The following is a 22,404-nucleotide window of genomic DNA, read 5'->3' on the forward strand; positions in this document are numbered from 1 at the left end:
TAAGATTAAATCCTAAGAAATGTGTCTTTGGAGTAACCTCCGGGAAGCTCCTAGGATTCATTGTGTCTAAAAGAGGAATAGAAGCTGATCCAGCAAAAGTCAAGGCTATCTTGGAAATGCAACCACCAAGAAATATCAGTCAACTTCGATCTTTACAAGGGAGACTCCAGCCCATACGAAGATTCATAGCACAACTTGCAGATAAGTGTAACCCTTTCCAGCACCTGCTACACAAAAACATCAAGTTCAAATGGGATGAGAACTGTCAACAGGCTTTTCAGGCGCTCAAAGACTATCTTTTGAACCCACCAGTTTTGATGCCACCAATTCCAGATCAACCATTGCTACTTTACATATCAGCTACTCCGACAGCACTGGGGGCACTCCTAGCACAACAAATACCTAACGGCAAGGAAAAAGCAGTCTACTATATCAGTCGCACATTGGTGGGATATGAGCTAAACTACATACCAATCGAGCGTGCATGTCTCGTTGTGGTCTTTGCTTCACAGAAGTTACGACATTATATGCTCACTCACAAGACTAAGTTGATTGCCAGAATTGATCCACTAAAATATCTTCTCAACAAAGCTACACTTACTGGGCGGCTGGCCAAGTGGGTAATGATTTTGAGTGAATTCGACATTGAATACGTGGACAGAAAAGCTATAAAAGGACAAGCAATTGCAGATCAATTGGTAGATGCTCCCATGATAGATGATGCTCCTCTACAGTCAGAATTTCCAGATGAGTCCATTCTAACAATATCACCTGCAAAGCCATGGCAATTATATTTTGACGGCTCATACACACAGCACGGGGCAGGAGCGGGTATACTCTTTATAACTCCTCAAGGTGATTCTATACCAAAGTCATACCGCTTATCATTTCCTTGCACTAACAATATAGCGGAATACGAGGCATTAACAACTGGGTTAAGAATTGCAGTTCAATGGAAGATCCAAGAACTTCGTGTTTTTGGGGATTCTCAACTTGTCATCCGTCAAGCAACTGATGATTATCAAACAAAAGATGAAAAGCTAATACCTTACAAACAACTGGTAGATGATCTGAAACAGCACTTTGCAAAGATAGAGTTTGAGCAGATACCAAGAGAACAGAATCGCGCTGCTGATGCCATGGCTACAATTGCTTTGCTCATTGATCTACCGCAAAATGAGACCTGCTATGAATTCCTGGTAGACAACCTGCTGATTCCATCATATGAGATCACCCCTACGGAAATGATATGTGTTGTTGGTCCTGAATCCCAGTTATATGGTTCCATATTCACATACCTTCGCGACAATATCTTACCTCCCGATCTATTGAACAATCAACGCCGCACTTTCATTCGCCAATCCTCTCGATACGTCATTTTAGCAGATATCCTATACCGACGAGGTCTAGATGGCACCCTTCTTAGATGTTTAGAGAGTGACGAAGCTCAGATTGCGTTACGAGAAATGCATGAAGGGATATGTGGTCCGCATACTAGTGGTCCTACCTTGGCCAAGAAACTCATCAGGACTGGATACTACTGGCCTACTATGGAAAAAGATGCATACCAGTTTGTCAAGAAGTGTAAGCAGTGTCAAATTCATGGAGACCTCATACATGCACTAGCACAGGAACTACAACCACTTGCATCTCCTTGGCCCTTTTGTTAGTGGGGACTCGATCTCATAGGCAAGATTCACCCTCCTTCTTCCAATGGACATAAGTTCATTATCACAGCCACAGAGTATTTTACAAAGTGGATTGAAGTCGTGCCTCTCACACAAGTTACTGGGAAACAAATCGCTACCTTCATCCTGAACTACATCATTTGCCGATACGGGATTCCTACTTCCATTATTACTGATAACGGGCGTCCCTTCAAAAATCAGGATGTTCGTGAACTCTGTGAGCACTTCCATATCTCCCATCATTTCTCCACACCATATTACCCCCAAGGTAATGGCCAAGCTGAGACGTCTAATAAAACAATTCTCAAAATCCTTAAAAAGACAGTCGACGACGCTGGCCGTAACTGGCATATCCAACTCAATCCTGCACTCTGGGCCTATCGCACAAGTGTCCGCACACCTACAGGAGCTACACCCTACTCACTTGTCTATGGCTCTGAGGCCATCTTGCCTATTGAGGTCGAGCTACCTTCTTTACGGGTCTCCTTGAGAAACATAATCAATGATGAAGATTACAGGGTCTCTCGCTTACAAGAACTAGAACTGTCGGAGGAGCAAAGGCACACTACTTTTAATCATCTCAAGGCTTACCAACAACGAATGAGTCGTAGTTACAATCACAAAGTTAAGCCTCGCACATTTGAGGTAGGTGACTTAGTCCTCAGAGAGAACCCCAAGAATCAACAAGACAGAGATAAGAAGGGCAAGTTCGAACCAAACTGGCTTGGTCCTTACATCATTACAGCGGTATATGGATCTGGGGCATATCAACTCTCAACTACAGAAGGTGAACCCTTAGAGGATCCTATCAACAGCATGCACCTTCGCAGGTTCTACACATAATTTTCTGGAACATCCTAATTCAAAAATACAAAAAAATCAAAAAATTTCAAAAATACAAAAAAAATTATAAAACAAAAAAATCGTTACCTGGTGAAAACCTGGCAAACAGGCGCCTTGTGACAACAAAAAAAATTGAAAAATCGAAAAAAGTAAAGAGAAATAATTTCGTCCAACGGTGAAAACCACTTCAGTGGTGCCCTGGGCAAGTACCATGGTGAAAACTGGGTCACCAGCGCCATGCGTAGAGACTTTGCTCCTCTCTCCTTCAGGATTCTCTTTCATCTTTCACTTTGCACACACTCACAACCTATTCGGTCACAATAAACTTACCCATTCCCATCATGGCTTGTTATTGATCTACCTAAGATTGGTTAGCCATTCATAATAAACCTCCCTTTTCACCTCCCTTTCCATCCATAATAAATCAGACCCTATCTTTGACTACGGCCAATTCCTACGTCTAGTGATGGGTGTGGAGCTAAGAACATCACATGTTTTGAGGAGTACAGTTTCTTCCAGCTTTCTTCAAGTCTATCCGCGCACAATCCGCAATAAAGCAACATCTGCATCACTAGTCCGCAATAAAGTTCCATCTTCTCCACAATAAAGTATCAGTTTCATGGATTCAGTCAGTTTCAGATGAGACACAGCAGTAACAAAGGGCTTCAACAAAATCAAATCTTTCAACAGACTCAGACAACATATGGTTCAGTGCTATCTATCCTTTTTGTGAAAGTGAACATTGTGACCACAATCGAATAAGACTTAAACAAGTAACAAGAGACACTAAACTTGAGGACTACAGTGGATGTTGGTGTCGAGTCTTGGTTTTCTTTTGATTTTATCTTTTTGGTGACATGTCTTTTAGCTTTTCCAGGATGTCTTTGACTAGAGATTCTATCTCCAGGATGTCTTTGACTAGAAAGGCGAGGATGGGGTATCGTCACCTATTTGCATTTGCTGTCTGTGGATTGTCTCTTAGTAATGCTATGACTTGTCCAAGGATATGAGGACACTGTGAGTCTAGTGTGAACTGGGGCATTCCTTGTTTGTGACTGTCTTATCTCCATGCAAACATGTACAATGACTTTTTGGGTCAAACATATGCCTCGATTGTCATAACCTACTTGCCATAATAAGCTCAATGATGATAACGCACAAGAAGCTCTTTCACGTTCATATCTTCTGTCTTCCATCCCCCTTTCTTGATTGACTTCCATTGTCCTTCTCGAGTCCGCGTAGCCCACTATCACATGACTGAGTATAATGACACACCAAAAACATTTGCATTTCATATAGTTACACCTACATCACCACATATAAGCATTTCATACATACATATAGATATCACAATTGCATCACATCCTGCATACAACACATGTTAGCACATCTCACATTTTCATTATGTAAATAATCATTTGCATTATCATCTGCATTACATACATTCACATTTGCATCATGCATCACATATACAACATAAAAGAACAAAAATATATTGCATTGCATCATATAAGCATTCGTATCATAAAACATGCATCACATAAGAACATCTCATCACATAAGGTACACATGCATATAGCTGCCGCAAAAATGGATCATCTCTCATATATAATCAAAAGTGTCATGGTACAATGATGTCAAAAGAATCATATGGCTACAAAATCACCCGCAGGTGTCTACAATACAAAAATGGTACATATACTGATACAAAGGGGAGCCCTCTATGGCTATGATGAACTCCCTCCCTCGGAGCCGCTGGCCTCGACGGAGTCTGAGCTCTAGATGGTCCCGCTCCAGGATCCCCCTGCCTGTCTAGTGGTGGTGGTGGAGGACCCATGACCCCACCGTTGGATGCCTGCCTCCTACAACTCCCTGCCGTAGCCGTCACTGTGCGCGACGATCTATGGAAGCTCCTCGCCCGCTGGCACGGTACCATAGTACAGATCCCTCCAGTAGGCGATCTCCTCTCCGGCTCGCAGCACATATGCGTAGCCTGCCCCTGCATCCTCTGCTGCCCGCCTCCCTGCCCTCAGAGCTGTCTCGGCCTCAGTATATCGCTAGATGGCCTGGTCTCTCTCCCGCTCTGTGTCCCTGAGCCTGATCTTGAGGTGATCCCTCTCCCGCACCAAATCTGCAATCTCGTTTGTCTGGCCCTGGCAGATCTCTCTCAGCTCTAGCAGCTCATCCTCCTCAGGATCTCCACCCTCAGCCTCTGCCTGTGGCTCCTCCTCTATAGGTGCCTGTACCTGTGCCTCTCCCTGTACCTATCTAGGTGCCTGAATAGGTACCTGTCTCTATATCTGCTCCTGTCCCTGCACCTGTCTAGGTCCCTGTGCTCTAGGACCCTGTGCTGCTGGTACCTGTAGGGGCAATCCACCCCGACCTCTCACCACTTGGGCTGCTCTCTCCTGTCCTCCCTCCCTCCGAGGTGCCACCCGCCTCTCCCCCACTACTCCCCTCCGCCTCCGCCGGCCCCTACCTCCATCTCCTCCACCATCATCATCACCATCCCCTCCCACCTCTCCCTCTAGCAGCTCTCCCAGATATGTCAATCTCGGAAATGGATGCTCTGCCCAATATGCAGAATACTCTGCGTCCATCCCTGCATCCTCTACCTCCGGCCACATGTCCCACGGTAATGGCATCATCTCGGCCATCTGTGTCACGGCTTGATCATATGATAGAAGTGGCCCGAACTGTACCTGATCTTTGACTGTATGGGCATACATGCCCGAGCCTCACGGCATCCTCTGGATCCGGCCGAACTGTCTGCATACCCTGTCAACAAGCTGCCTCTCCAGAATATAGGGCGTCCGCCCAATAAGATACCTGCTCCTAAATGCATAGGGTAGCTCCACTGCGTCGTCATCCCACTCCTCGCACCCCAGGTACGGCCTCCAGATAACCATATCAATGTCATCTATGACGCGTCTCCAATGCTCCAATCGACCAATTCGAGGCTGTGATGTAATCATATCGTATAAATGCACAAAACTCCGTCCATGCCCTCTGCCTCTAAAGTGGATAGGTCGTGTGATAGGAAGGTGCTCATATGCCCACACCTGTAGGAGAGTCACTCCGCAGCCCAGTCCCACTGATCCATGGTAAACAAACTGATGCAGCTCATAGTATAAATGTGCCAGGACACATAGCCCCCATGCATATCTGGTGTGCTCTGTCATCAGTGTCTCCAATGCTCCTCCCCAGCCCACTGCCAATCCCCGTGTAGCCCTGTCTGGACACAAGAAACCACTGATGGCTCCTCCAATAACAGCCGGCAACGCTAGCCCTGTCACGGTCATGGTATCCCATGCCACGTGACCTGCTCTCATCTCCAACCCGGGATCCTGAAATACTCGTCTCAGTGCCTCTCTGTCTCCGTCTCGATCGTATGGAATCAACTCTCCATCGATCGGAATATGCAAAATCCTGTAGACATCCTCCAGCATCACTGTCATCTCCCTCATAGGCAAATGGAATGTGCAAGTCTCGGAGTGCCATCTCTCCGCCAGTGCAGTCAGCAAACCCATGTTTGCCCGGAACTCGGGCACATATAGCACATGTGTGAGACCCATCTCCTCAATAGAAATCATGTCCTGAATCAACAACTCTGGTCGCAACCTCTGAGTCGATGGGAATCTCTCCCGTGACTCCAACATAGGCAGATACTCCTGCAGTCAACCAATCAATCATATCAGTTATCGTGGCATTCACTGTTTATCACAAAATGCTACTTGCTATCTAAATGCATATGGCTATTTATCCTAGTGACACTTACTGTTCATCACAAAGTGTTGCTATCTATCCTAGTAGTGCTCCCTGTTCATCACAAAGTACTATGTGTGTGACATTCCCTGTTCATCACAAAGTGTTACTCACATTCGCACTCCCTGTTCATCACAAAGTGCTGCCTATCTTGGTGCTCCCTGTTCATCACAAAGTGCCTTGATCTATCCTAGTCTTCCTAGAGGACCTGCTTGAGTGTATCCTCTCAGCAGCTTATCCAATCGACAGCGTATGATTCATCACAGAACTGTCGATTTGACCTAAAAAGACTCAACTTATGCATTTTGACACACAAACGCGCTTTACACTCACAAACGCACTTCTGAAACATAGACGCACTTCCTGAACACATACGTGCCTATACCTGGCACAAACGCGGCCAGGGAACACAGACGTCCCTACATGACATAAACACCCCTACAATTCTCAAACGCGTCCGCATTCAGCATAAACGCGGTCCCAGGCACAGACGCGCCTGGAACCGACACAGACGCGCCTGTTGGACACAGACGCGCCTGGCACTGACACAGACGCGGTTGCACGTTTTTGCATTTTTTTAACTATCCTATTCCTAGCGCATTTATTGCTACCTAGCATGCATTAATGACAAAACTTGAAATGCGTGAAAGTACGAGGAGGTTTTCTGGTACTTATCGGCTCTCCTGCATCTGCTGGCCTCTGGAATCGGCGAACGTGGTCGAATCTATAAACGAAGGCCATCGCTGCTGACTGCTGCTGCTCTTTTCTCGCTCTGCACTGTGATCTCGTAGGGGTGTGGATGACAATGAGGATGTCTTTTGCCCGTGGTCTATCTTATAGCCTAGCCTAGCCCTCGCCCTCATTTCCCGAGTCAGTATTCTTCATCCTATGACTTTGTCACTTTATTCGGTCAACCCATTCTAGCCTTTCTTTCTTATCGAGAAATTGTCTGCAATCTTTTCAGACATTTTCATCCAATCTCTCGAGGGGGCATATTATTCCCATATTGGGGCAACTCTGTATCAGTTCATCTTATATTCTTTGAAACAACGCGACAAGCCGCATTGTCTCAAAGAGGGGCAAAATGTAGACACTCAAAATTGTCATGTCTAATTAAATAAATATTTTATTTATTTAATTATTTAAGCCTAATTCTTCTATTAATTAAATAAATCTTTATTTATTTAATTAATTCATTTATCCTCTTCTAGCCTTATTTCTCATTTAAATAAATACATTTATTTATTTAAATTATCATTTTCCTAAATTAAATAAATATTTATTTATTTAATTGATCCCAATTCTTCTATTAATTAAATAAATCTTTATTTATTTAATTAATTCATTATCTTTTTCTACACATGACACATGTCATTCATCTCTTAATTCATACACTACCTACCCCTTTCATTATTTTATTATTTCCTTTACCTACCCTCTAATCCTAGCTGACCTCTCTTTTTACACCTCTCAATCTTAACCCTCCATTTCTCATTGTGTCTTCTATTTAAGGAGATGCCTTCTTCATTATCAAACCCTAATGACTAATGACTGATTTTGGAGTACTTGGCTACACTACGATCCTACTTGCAACCACATTCCGTTCTTTGTTGAGCTCTTGTGCATATAAAAATCTGAGAGCAAATATATCAAGCAAGATCAATGGAGATAGGAAGAATGGAGATCAAAACCCTATTGGACATGTGATGGTATAATCTTTGTGATTTTGAGTTATTTTGCATTGTCTTAGGTTATCTTCATATGTTATGGTGGATCTTTGTTCATTGTTAGGCTAGGGTTTAGTGGTTGAATTCATTTAGCCTTTCAATATTGTTATTATTGTTATCCATTTTCACCATAAACAAGTACCACCAAACCTCCTCGTACTTTGACGCATTTAATTTTGTCATTAATGCATGGTAGGTAGGGTCATAAATGCGCTTAGACTAGGGTCCAAAAAGTGTCAAAAACATCCAAGCACGTCTGCGTTGGTGCCAGGCACGTCTGTGCTCGCGAGGCGCGTCTGTGTTTGTGCCAAGCGCGTCTGCGTTGGAACCCACGTCTATGTGAATTGCGGCCGCGTCTGTGATGTTCAGGCATGTTTGTGCCAAGAAGGCACGTCTGTGTCTCCCAGGCGCGTCTGTGCAGAGCATAGGCACATTTGTGTCAATCAGGCGCGTCTGTGTTTTTCAGGCGCGTCTGTGCAGTCTGAAAGCGCGTTTATGTCAGGTAAGCACGTTTGTGTTAGGTTTTGGTCTCCTAGGTCAAATCGGCAGTTCTGTGATGAACATACGTTGTCGATTGGATAAGCTGCTGAGAGGATACACTCAAGCAGGTCCTCTAGGGAAGACTAGGATAGATCAAGGCACTTTGTGATGAACAATGAGTACCGAGATAGAGTACTTTGTGATGAACAGGGAGTACTAGAGTATGAGCAGCACTTTGTGATAAACAGTGAGTGCAAATGTGAGTAACACTTTGTGATAAACAGTGAGTGTCACACACATAGTACTTTGTGATGAACAGGGAGTACCACTAGGATAAATAGCAACACTTTGTGATGAACAGTGAGTGTTACTAGGATAGATAGCCAGATGCATTTAGATAAAAAGTAGCATTTTGTGATAAACAGGGAATGCCACTATGACTGACATGAGTGATTTGCTTGACTGCAGGAGTATTTGCCTATGTTGGAGTCACGGGAGAGATTCCCGTCTACTCAGAGGTTGCTACCTGAGTTGACAACCGAGGAGTGAGCTGCTATCGAGGAGATGGGACTGAGACATGTTCTGTATGTGCCTGAGTTTCGGGCGAACATGGGACTGCTGACTGCATTAGATGAGAGATGGCACTCTGAGACGTGCACATTCCATTTACCGATGGGTGAGATGACAGTCACCCTGGAGGATGTATACAGGATATTGAGGATATCGATCGATAGGGAGCTGATCCCATACAATCGAGATGGCGACAGAGAGACATTGAGATGGGTGTTCCAGGACCCAGGACTAGAGATGAGGGCAGGACACGTGGCATGGGATACCATGACAGCCACAGGGTTAGCATTGTCGGCAGTGGTAGGAGGAGCTATCAGTGGGTTCCTTTGTCCAGATAGGGCAACACGGAGGTTGGCTGTGGGCTGGGGAGGAGCACTGGAGACACTGGTGACATAGCACACCATATATGCTTGGAGACCATGTGTGCTAGCCCATTTGTATTATGAGCTTCATCAGTTCGTGTATCATGGATCTGTAGGATTGGGTTGTGGAGTTACATTGTTGCAGGTATGGGTCTATGAGCATCTGCCGGTTACCCGACCAATACACTTCAGGGGCAAGGGTCATGGACACAACTTTGTTCATTTGTATGATATGATCACATCGCAGCCACGGATTGGCAGGCTAGAGTATTGGTGGCGAGTGATAGACGATATTGATGTGGTCATATGGAGACCATATTTGGGCTGCGAGCAGTGGGAGGATGATGCAGTGGAGCAGCCTTACACCTTCTGAAGCAGGTACCTGATTTGGCGGATGCCCTATGTACTAGAGAGACAGCTTGTAGACAGGATTGGCCGACAGTTTGGCCGGATTCAGAGGATGCCTCAGGGCTCAGGCATGTATGCCCATACAGTTAGAGATCAGGCACAGTTTGAGAACTTGCTGTCGTATGATCAGGCAGTGACACAGCTGATAGAGATGATACCTCTACCTTGGGACATGTGGCCAGAGATTGAGGACACTGGCATGGATGTCGAGTACACAGCTTACTGGATAGAGCATCCCTTCCCATGCTAGACAGATCTGGGAGAGGCATTGGAGGGAGATGGGGGTGGGGATGATGATGATGGTGGAGGGGATGGGGGTTGAGGCCGACAGAGGAGGAGGGGAGCAGTTGGAGAGAGGTGGGTTGCACCTCGGAGGGAGGGTGGCGAGGAGAGGCAGGCTCAGGTGGTGAGAGGTCATGGTGGATTGCCGCTACAGGTGCCAGCAGCACAGGGTCCCAGGCAGGTACAGATATAGGGATAGGGACAGAGATAGGTATGAGTACAGGCACCAGTATAGGTATAGGTACAGGTACAGGGGCAGGCACCCATACAGGGGGAGCCAGAGGTAGAGGTAGAGGGGGCTGACCCAGTGGAGGATGAGCTGCTAAATCTTAGGGAGATCTACCAGGGCGAGGCAGATGAGATCCAGGAGCTAGAGAGGGAGAGGGATCGGCTTAGGATGAGGCTTAGAAATACTGAGCGAGCAGGATTAGGCTATCCAGTGCTATACAGAGGTTGAGACAGCACTGAGAGCTGGGAGACAGGTAGCGGAGGATACAAGGGTAGGATATGCTTATGTCCTGTGGGCAGGGGAGGAGATAGCCTACTAGAGAGACCTCTACTATCGTGCAGTGCTAGCAGATCAGTGGGCGAGGAGCTTCCATAGACAATCGCGTACAACGACAGCTACGGGAGGGAGTCGGAGGAGATAGGCATCGAGTGGTGGGGTTATGGGTCCTCCACCACCACCAGATAGAGGGGACATGAGGGATGATCCTGGGGCAAGTCCTTCAGGGGCTCAGATTACATCGAGGCTAGGCGGCTCCGAGGGAGGGAGTCCATCATAGCCGTAGAGGGCTGCTTTTGTATCAGTACTGTACTATTTTTGTATTGTAGACACCTGCGGGTGCTTTTTGTAGCCATATGATTTTGACATCATTGTATCATGACACTTTTATGATTATATATATGAGATGATTCATCTTTGCGGCAGCTATATGCATGTGTACCTATGTGATGAGATGTTCTTCTGTGATGTTTATTTTATGTTATGGATGCAAATATGTATATGATGCAATGCAATATTTTTGTTCTTTTATGTTTTATATGTGTATGCATGATGCAAATGTGAATATATGTAATGCAGATGAATATGATAATGCAAATGTAAATTGTGCTAACAGGTGTTGTGTGCAGGATGTGATGCAGTTGTGATATCTATATGTATGTATGAAATGCTTATATGTGGTAATGCAGGTGCAACTACATGAAATACAAATGTTTTTGGTGTGTCATTATACTCAATCATGTGATAGCAGGCTACACGGACTCGAGAAGGATGATGAAAGTCAATCAAGAAAGGGGGATGGAAGACAGAAGATATGAAATTGAAAGAGCTTCTTGTGCGTTATCATCATTGAGCTTTATTATGGCAAGTAGGTTATGACAATCGAGGTATATGTTTGACCCAGAAAGTCATTGTACCTGTTTGCATGGAGAGAAGACAGTCACAAACAAGGAATGCCCCAGTTCACACTAGACTCACAGTGTCCTCATATCCTTGGACAAGTCATAGCATTACTAAGAGACAATCCACAGACAGCAAATACAAATAGGTGACGATACCCCATCCTCGCCTTTCTAGTCAAAGACATCCTGGAGATAGAATATCTAGTCAGAGACATCCTGGAAAAACTAAAAGACATGTCACCAAAAGATAAAATCAAAAGAAAACCAAGACTCGACACCAACATCCACTGTAGTCCTCAAGTTTAGTGTCTCTTGTCACCTGTATAAGTCTTATTTGATTGTGGTCACAATGTTTACTTTCACAAAAAGGATAGATAGCACTGAACCATAATATTGTCTGAGTCTGTTGAAAGATTTGATTTGTTGAAGCTCATTGTTGCTGCTGTGTCTCATCTGAAACTGACTGAATCCATGAAACTGATACTTTATTGTGGAGAAGATGAAACTTTATTGCGGATCGGTGATGCAAATGTTGCTTTATTGTGGATTGTGCACGGATAGACTGAAGGAAGCTGGAAGAAACTGTACTCCTTGAAACATGTGATGTTCTCAGTTCCATACCCATCACTAGACATAGGATTTGCCTTAGCCACATATAGGAGCTTATCTATTATGGATGGAAAGGAGTGAAAAGGGAGGTTTATTATGAATGGCTGACCAATCTTAGGGAGATCAATAACAAGCCATGATGGGAATGGGTAAGTTTATTATGAACGAATAGGTTGTGAGTGTGTGCGAAGTGAAAGAATGAAAGTGAATCCTGAAGGAGGGAGGAGCAATGTCTCTACGCATGGCACTGGTGACCCAGTTTTCACCATGGTACTTGCCCAGGGCACCACCGAAGTGGTTTTCACCATTGGACGAAATTATTTCTCTTTACTTTTTTGATTTTTCAATGTTTTTTTGTGTCACCAGGCGCCTGTTTGCCAGGTTTTCACCAAGTAACGATTTTTTTGTTTTATAATTTTTTTGTACTTTTGAATTTTTTGATTTTTTTTGTATTTTTGAAATTAGGATATTCCGAAGAGCTATGTGTAGAACTTGCAAAGGTGCATGCTATTGATAGGATTCTCCAAAGGTTCACCTTCTGTAGTTGAGAGCTGATATGCACCAGATCCATATGCTGCTGTAATGATGTAGGGACCAAGCCAATTTGGTTCGAACTTTCCCTTCTTCTCTCTGTCTTGTTAATTTTTAGGATTTTCTCTGAGAACCAAGTCACCTACCTCAAATGTGCGAGGCTTGACCTTGTGATTGTAGCTGTGACTCATTCGTTGTTGATAAGCCTTGAGATGATTAAAAGCAATTTGTCTTCGTTCATCCAGTAGTTCTAGCTCTTGTAAGCGAGAGACCCTATAGTCTTCATCCCTGATGATGTTTTGCAAAGAGACCCGTAAAGAGGGTAGCTCGACCTCAATAGGCAAGATAGCTTCAGTGCCATAGACAAGTGAATAGGGTGTAGCTCTTGTAGGTGTGCGGATACTTGTACGATAGGCCCAAAGTGCAGGATTAAGTTGGATATGCCAATTACGACTAGCATCATCGACTGTCTTCTTTAGGATTTTAAGAATTGTTTTATTAGACGCCTTAGCTTGGCCATTACCTTGGGGATAATATGGTGTGGAGAAATGAAAGAAAATATGGAAGCGGTCACAGAGTTCACGAACATCCTAATTTTTTAAGGGACACCCGTTATCAGTGATAATGGAAACAGGAATGTCGTATCGGCAAATGATATAGTTAAGGATGAATGTAGCAATCTGTTTTCCCGTAACTTGTGTGAGAGGCACGGCTTCAATCCATTTTGTAAAATACTCTGTGGCAGTGATAATTAATTTATGACCATTGGAAGAAGGAGGGTGAATCTTGCCTATGAGATCGAGTCCCCACTAACAAAAGGGCCAAGGAGACGCAAGTGGTTGAAGTTCTTGTGCTGGCGCATGTATGAGGTCTCCATGAATTTGACATTGCTTACATTTCTTGACAAACTGATATGAGTCTTTCTCCATATTGGGCCAATAATATCCAGTCCTGATGAGTTTCTTGGCCAAGGTAGGACCACTAGCATGCAGACCACATATCCCTTCATGCACTTCCCGTAACGCAATCTGAGCTTCGTCACTTTCTAAACATCTAAGAAGAGTGCCATCTAGACCTCATCAGTATAGGATATCAGCTAAAATGACATATCGAGAGGATTGGCAAATGAAAGTGCGACGTTGGTTATTTGATAGATCAGGAGGTAAAGTATTGTCACGTAGGTATGTGAAAATGGAACCATATAACTGGGATTCGGGACCGACAACACATAGCGTCTTAGTAGGCATGATCTCATATGAAGGGACTAAAAGGTTATCCACCAAGAACTCATAGTGGGTCTCATTTGGAGGTAAATCAATTAATGAAGCAATTGTAGCCATGGCATCTGTGGCGCGATTCTGCTCTCTTGGTATCTAATCAAAGTCTATCTTTGTGAAGTGTTGTTTCAGATCATCCACCAGTTGTTTATAAGGCATTAACTTTTCATCTTTTGTTTGGTAATCATCAGTTGCTTGATGGATGACAAGTTGGGAATCCCCAAAAACACGAAGTTCCTGGATCTTCCATTGAACTGCAATTCGTAATCCTGATGTTAATGCCTCATATTCCGCTATATTGTTAGTGCAAGGAAATGATAAGCGGTATGATTTTGGTATAGAATCCCCTTGAGGAGTTATAAAGAGGATGCCAGCTCCTACCCCATGCTGTGTGTATGAGCCGTCGAAGTACAGTTGCCATGGCTTTGCATGTGACATTGTTAAAATGGATTCATCTAGAAATTCTGAACTTAGAGGAACATCATCTATCATGGGAGCATCTACTAATTGATCTGCGATGGCTTGTCCTTTTATTGCTTTGCTGTCCACATACTCCATGTTGAATTCACTCAAAATCATTACCCATTTGGCCAGTCATCCAGTAAGTGTTGCCTTATTGAGAAGATATTTCAATGGGTCTATCCTTGCAACTAACTTAGTCTTATGAGTGAGCATGTAATGTTGTAATTTCTATGAAGCAAAGACCATAGCGAGACATGCACGCTCAATTGGTGTGTAGTTTAGCTCATATCCCACCAATGTGCGACTAATATAGTATACTGCTTTTTCCTTGCCTCAGCAATTTGTTGCGCTAAGAGTGCCCCCAGTGCTGTTGGAGTAGCTGATATGTATAGTAACAGTGGTTGATCTAGAACTGGTGGCATCAGAACTGGCAGATTTAGAAGATAATCTTTGAGTGTCTGGAAAGCCTGTTGACAGTTATCATCCCATTTGAATTTAATGTTTTTATGTAGTAGGTGTTGAAAAGGATTACACTTATTTGCCAGTTGTGCTATGAATCTTCGGATGGACTGGAGTCTGCCTTGTAAGGATCGAAGTTGACTGATATTTCTTGGTGGTTGCATTTCCAAGATGGCCTTGACTTTTGCTGGATCAGCTTCAATTCCCCTTTTGGATACAATGAATCCTAGGAGCTTCCTGGAGGTTACTCCAAAGACACATTTCTTGGGGTTTAATCTTACTTTGTATTTTTCCAACCAATCAAAGATGACTGAAAGCATGTCCAAATGTGTGTTTCTGTCTATTGATTTGCCCAAGAGGTCGTCAACATAATCTTCCACAGTTATGTGCATGAGATCATGAAAGATAGTAGTCATGGCTCTTTGATATGTAGCACCTGCATTCTTTAGCTCGAAAGGCATGACATTCCAGCAGAAAGTTCCCCACGGACAAGTAAATGATGTTTTATGTTGATCCTCGGGTGTGATCCTTATTTGATTATAACCAGAGAATCCATCCATCAATGATAACATTTCATGACCTGCTGTGAGATCCACAATCAAGTCAATATTCGGTAATGGGAAGTCATCCTTTGGACAAGCTTTGTTGATATCTCTGAAATCTGTGCAAATTTTGATGTTGTGATCTGGTTTACTGATAGGTACCAAGTTGAATATCCATTCAGGATAATCAATTGGGCGTATGAATCCGACATCCAATAATTTCTCAAGTTCTGCTTTGACTAGTAATGCCACTTGTGGATGCATTTTTCTTAATTTTTATTTTACTGGTTTTGCCCCCGGTTTGACTGTCAAATGATGCATTACCAAATCCGGATTTAATCTAGGCATATCAGCGTATGACCAGGCAAAGTTGATTTGTCATTCTTTGAAGAAACTTATGAACTTTGATCTTTCGGACTCTGTCAGTGATTGAGCTAGGAATATGTTGTGTGGAACCTCTTCTGTACCAATGTTTGTTTTGATAGTCTCCTCTACCAACATGGATGACTTTTCCTTATATGATGCTGGGAGAATGTCGAGCCTTCCATCTTCGAGTGCCTCGGAGAGGTTTTCACCCTCAGATACATCCTTTCTTTTTACTTTTTTGGGGTCAGACAGCGCCACAGTGTGGTTTTCGCCATAAGACCCTTGATTTGTTCTTATTTTCACATTTTTGTGACTAGAAGGTCTGACACCCTCACCAAAATATGCCACGCTATTGAGTTCTATAGTGTATCCCGCTTTATGGTCCCCAGGAGGAAGATCATCTCGTATCCCCAGGTAGTCAATAAAAGCTTCATCATTTTGAAATGTGTCAAACTGTGCCGGTCCTTCATGATCCCAGTCAATGAGTTGGTGGTGAACAAGGGGAAGGCCATTAATGTCTTCGAAGTTAGCGGGGCTAAGAGTGAAGATGCAGTTATATTTGGGTATGTCAAGGTAATTATCGAGGTCATCGATGGCACTCTCCTCATCAATCTCAATCATGAGTGAATCCAAATTATCATCAGTAGTAGCACATTCGGGGACAGGTGTTCTCATCCTATGTGATTTCAACCTAGAACCTTGAGACAAGGACTATGTGGAACCCTCGTGGGTTGCCTCTTGACCAACTCTGAACTTATTATAAAATTCCTCTTCTTCTGTGGGTTCATCTAGCTCTCTGAATGTCTCGGTGAGCTCGTAGTCACTGGAAGACTTGTCAGAACCCCATTCCCATTCGTTGGAATCTGTGGAATAGCGATCCTCTTGTTGAATTTTGGCAGCTTTGATGTGTAAAGCTTCTTCTATCCTTTGGGTGTGGACCTTGGAAGTTAAGAAACCAAGTCCTTTCAAGTGTTCCTTCTTGAAAGTCAATTCAGGTTGTAAAGGTTCAATGATGCCTTCCTTTCGTAACCCCAGAGGGCTTTTTCCATCATACCCGAATTTTTGTAAAATTTTGAAGCCTTTGCCATATTTCTCACATGGTAGATTGATGTGGTCTTGTGTTTCCTCTTCATTGTCTCTGAAAAGCATTTGGTATAAATCTTCCTCCTCTAGTTCACCCCATCTTTGAAAGGTAGTAGGGTCCCATTTGAGCATCATGATGGAGATTTGTTTGTTAGGATGTGGTCTTCCATATTCTTTTGGGGAACTCATGACTTGTCTTAAGTACATGGTCTGATTGAAAGTATATTCCCCCATGCCTTTTTCCTGAAACTTGCCTTTAAGCTCACCTTGTTTTGATGTCGAAGGTTTTAATGACTCAGGATCGATGTATGCCGAGGAAGGAACAACCTCACGATTACTGGGAATGATGGTCTCAATCTTTGATTTCAAGTTATTGCAATATATGAATGGATTTGGATCACCGTTAACTCTTACTTCCATGCCATTATGAGGAAACTTAATGCATTGGTGATATGTAGATGGGACTTCCCTCATTCCATGAATCCAAGGACATCCTAGTAATATGTTATAAGTGAGATTTAAATCTAGGACTTGACAAACCACATCCTTTGTAACTAGCCCAACTCTGAGAGGTAAGGTGACTGTACCTTTGGATGAACGCTCTTCATCATCATATGCTTTGATAGTAATTTTGTTTGTAGAATTCACAGCTTTATCAAAATATCCCAATTGTGTAATAGTGCTTAATGTGCAAATGTTTAGACCTGCTCCTCCATCTATCAGGACTCTTTTTATTCGATGTTTATGTATGAAGGCTTCAATGTGTAATGGTGCATTATGTGGCTAACTTACGGAGGCGTCATCGGATTCTGTGAATGAAAGGGAGTTTGGAACGGAAAGGTATCCCACCATGGCTTGAAATTGGTCCACGTTCAGATCAGTAGGAACAGCAGTATCTCTCAATATTTTATCAAGAATGGCTTTATGTGTGGGAGATATGTGTAGGAGCTCAAGGATCGAGATGAGTGGGGGTGTCTTCCCTAACTGTTCTACAAGGTCATACTCAGGTTTGGTTGATGAAGAAGTGGTGTTTTTAGTTGGAGTACCTTGCAAGGTGATTTTACCTCGATGGGTTGTAACATTACATTTAGAGGTAGGTTCAAAAGAAGATCCAACACCTTTTAGGACAATCCTGGGTCTCCAAGTAGAATTCTCAGACGCTTTATCCTTGATAATAATAGTAGAGACATAATTGTCCATCGAGATGTGATTGATGGTTGAATCATAGTTGTAAGATGCTCTAGTATAGTTGGTTTGATCCTCTATGGCTTTAGCTTTTCCCTTGTCATGTTTTGGGAATGGTTCTTTAAACATCTCATGTTCTTGATTAGACGAATGTCCCTCAATCTCAATGTCACCTCTATCAATGAGATCTTGTATGATGTTCTTCAGTCGATGACAATTTCCTGTCTTATGACCTTTGCTCTTATGAAATTCACAATACTCATCATCGTTCCACCAATTTGGCTTAACCTTTGGTTCATATGGAGGAAAATCTGGAACTGTGGTTGCCTTGTTTGCCACTAGCTTTTTGAAAACTAACTCAAGTGGTTCTCCCAATGGGGTGTACTTCCTTCATGATCTGGAAGTTGTTTGAGTATTCACTTGATTGTTTGTAGAACTTGATCCCGAAAAAATGAATTTGGGTCGCATCATGTTGGCATCAACAACACCATCATTGACTGTGTTCTTGTTTTTATTCCAAAATCTTGGCTTGTCTTTTCCTTTAAAGTCATCTTTGTTTTCCTTGAATATCTTAATGACTCCTTGTTCAATTAGGACCTTCTCTGTTGCTAAGCCTTTTTCAATAACGTCCTTGAAGGTGGAAAAACAAGATTTTCTTAGATCGTAGCCAATGTCTTTGTTAACATTTTGTGTGAACATTTCTAGCATTTATTTTTGTGGAATTTCACAAGAGCATCTGCTGGCTAGATTTCTCCATCTTTGTAAGAATGATGCAAAAGACTCTCCCTCTTTTTGCTTGGTGTTGCACAAAGTAGTGACTGATATGTCTGTCTCTATATTGTAGGAGAAATGTTGAATAAATGCCTCTGCTAAGTCACCCCATGACTTAATACCAGGTGGGAGATGGGAGAACCATTCCATAGCTTGATCACCTAAGCTTTATGGGAATAATCTCATCAAATATGTCTCTTCTGCTGCTACCTCAATGCAAGCTGTGAAAAATTGTCTTATGTGTGCCTTAGGATCCCCTTTTCCTCTATACTTATCAAATTTAGGCGTCACAAAGTGGGTAGGAAAAGGAGGCATTGGAATGCTCTTGTCAAATGGATAGGGACATATGTCTCTCATTGTGTATGTTGGCTTTGGTGTATTTATGTCCTCCATTTTCTTTTGTAAGTCCCTGATTTGTTGCTTCAAATTGCTCTTAGGTGGAGATCGACTTCTTGGACCATACCCCATGCTTGAAGCACCAATTGGAGGAGGAGCATGTTGCATATATGGATGATATTGATCATACACATGTTCATATGGAGGAGGTCTGTAATGATGCTGCATATATGGACCACTTGGTATAGATTCATGTTGAGGAACACCATATCTATTTTGTGCATGTATACCATACTCTACAGGCATGTCATGTTCTATTGTATTGCCCCCAAATTTGACACGGGGTTTCCTTGTGTCCAAATTTTGAGCATGCCTTTGAATATCCCATTGCTTTGGTGGTTGATCCTTAGCATTGATATGTGATTGAACATATTTTTCTCCATAAGACTTCCATAATGGTCTGCAAAGGTGAGTATCATATGTTTGACCATGTGTATGTGGGACCTTTGGTTTTTGAAGCAAAGCTAATGGTGATTCAGGTACCATATATGGTCCTCTATTTCCTCCACTATTAGGTCTCCTTTGATCCATATTGGAGTGAGGTTGTTGCAAAGGTTGATTTTGCATTATTTGAGACATGTCAAAATCATGAGGTATGTTGGCTCCACTTTGTGCCATCATTTGTAAGAAGTATTGTCTATCCCTCCTCATTATTTCCTCAACCAATCGATTGAAATGGGGATTCATAATGGATTCTTCCACATCTGCTGAATGTACTGAGAAGTTGTCCATATTTTCATTATGTGTAGCATTGTTGTTTATAGTGTCCATGTTCTCAACATTTGGAACGTTTCTATAGGCATCCATGTCAGGTAATGTAGTATGATCAGAATTGAAAAAGATCTCATTGTCATACTCATAAGAACTCATGTTTGCAGACTCTTGAGCCTCTTTAGTTTCTCTCCTAGATTTTTGAAGACGGGTTTCAACCATGAACTAGGTATTGACCGAGATGCGTGAGACTAGATGAAAAATGGAAAGAGTATGGAAGACCAAGAGTTGGATGGAATGTAAATGAATCTGAAATGTACTTGCAATGTCCAAAGTGTAAGACCAAGTATGTATGTAGTAGAGTAGGTGTGACTTCCAAAGAGAGGATAGTTTCTCTTGATGAGGTAAGTTGACCTTGACTCTAAGTAAGACCAAATGAGACCCAAAGGTAAGAAACCTTGATGAGGGACCACCTAGCAAAGTGTTGTTGTATGTAGTGTGTTGACAAAGTATGATGAGGACAAGCAAGTGACCTTTTGACTCAAGTTTAGACAAGTGTGAATGCAATGTAAGATGTGAAGCAATGATGGACTTTGTAAGACCCAAAGACAGGTTGACTGCTAAATGAAACCCTGGAGAAATGACCTAGGAAGCTCAAGAATTCCGAAACCGACTGTGTTTGTTTGTTGGACTATAACAGTTTTTCAATTCTAGACGCGGTTTCCTAACACAGACGTAGCTCTGTTTAACGCAGACGCGCTTCTGAGATTTTTTTGTTTGTCAAATGTAATGTTGACTATTGGAACACAGACGCGATTCTGCCCTTCACAGACGCGGCTAGACAACACAAATGCTATTATGCCCGACACAGACACGGCTCTGCAAATTTTGTGCAATTTTTTTTCAATCTGTGAAGTTGTTTTGTTGTGACCAAATCTGACTTTTTGACTGTTCTTCATGACAAGAGGACACAGTGTTGATGAAGACCCAATGTTTGCAAGTGTCTAGACTCAAAAATGACTCCAAGAAAAGTGTGTTGTTTGATGTAAAAATGTTTTGCATACACTTGAAGACACAAAAGACACAATGTTTTTGCTGTTTGGTTTTGAATGTTTTGAATGTTTAACATAAGTCAAGCACAATTCTTATGGCTGGCCAAGACAATAGTTGTTGATCCCACATGGGGTTTTACCCCCGAGGCTACGCTATTCAGAGCGGATACTTAGATGCTTGACCTCACTGGCTCCACCCTTGGCACTCACTTCTCAGGTCAGCCAAGCATCAGTCCCCATGAAAACTCCCCATGGAAAACTTTGTATCTCTACTAAGAACCGTATGTGTGTGGGCCGCTACCAGAGGTCCGACCTCCTGCCCCGACAACTAGAAGGATTTGGGCCTCTAAAAAAAATGGTGCTAGTAAGGGCATCCGCTCATGTGGCCATACATGCGGCACTTTCAGCTCTGTAAATACAGAAGGCTCCCAGCCAGTAGGGGTTACGCCCTACCACTGATCAAATAAATTTGATCAAATGGGTTTATGGGGAGACATAGTGTCAGTATGAACTAATCAACACACGTTATTCATAGTTTTCACCATGAATACATTTGTTTATAGTGGTTCGGATGAGGTGGGTTTTCCTTGCTACCACTTAGGTCGTTCTCTTCTCACTAGTAGTCCTAATGACCACACGGGAAGACAGGCCCTCTAAAGATTAAACAAAAAGAGCCTATTGCTCAAGACACAAAAGACAATGATTCAATTTTAGTGCACCAATTGAAGTGTTAGCTAGTCTATGAAAACAAGACACACAATAAAAATTCAAGAACCCTTGCCAAGGACCTGCAACAAAGAGTTGTTAGTAGTTTGGATTGTTTCAAATAATCACCCCTTCCTGCAAGCACACAAGTTAGGTAAATTTTAGATCCAAAAGACTTTGTGAAAATAGGGGCCTTCAACCAAACGATTTAGCCTTCAAGACAAGCTGCACCAATTTTGTTAGCTAGATCTGAAAATGTTAGCTCAAAATAAACCAGATCTGAAACCCTAAATGTAAAATCCGAAAAACTGAATCAATGAAAACCCAAAATTTGAAACGGACGAGAACAGACGCAGTTACCCTTAACGCAGATGCGACTGTATAACATAGATGCGGTTCTGTGTGACACAGACGCGGCTAAAGAGCACAGACGTGCTTCCGTGACACAGACGCGGGTTAAAACGACGTAGACGCAACTTTATAACACAGACGCACCTTCCTAGAACCTGCAAAATAAAATATTGCCAAAACACAGACGCGGATCCAGATGTCGTAGACGCGCCAGAAAATCAAAAACGCGATCCAAAAGTACGCAGACGCGGAAATAACAAAATGCTGCTGAAAACATCGGATTTGCAACTTCACATTACAAAATTTGCAACAAGGATGTTAAATGCAAAAGAGACAAGAGTCCCACCGGGCATGCCAAAATGTATATGGTGA

This window comes from Cryptomeria japonica, chromosome 11, assembly GCF_030272615.1.
Source record: "Cryptomeria japonica chromosome 11, Sugi_1.0, whole genome shotgun sequence".
Taxonomy (NCBI): Eukaryota; Viridiplantae; Streptophyta; class Pinopsida; order Cupressales; family Cupressaceae; genus Cryptomeria; species Cryptomeria japonica.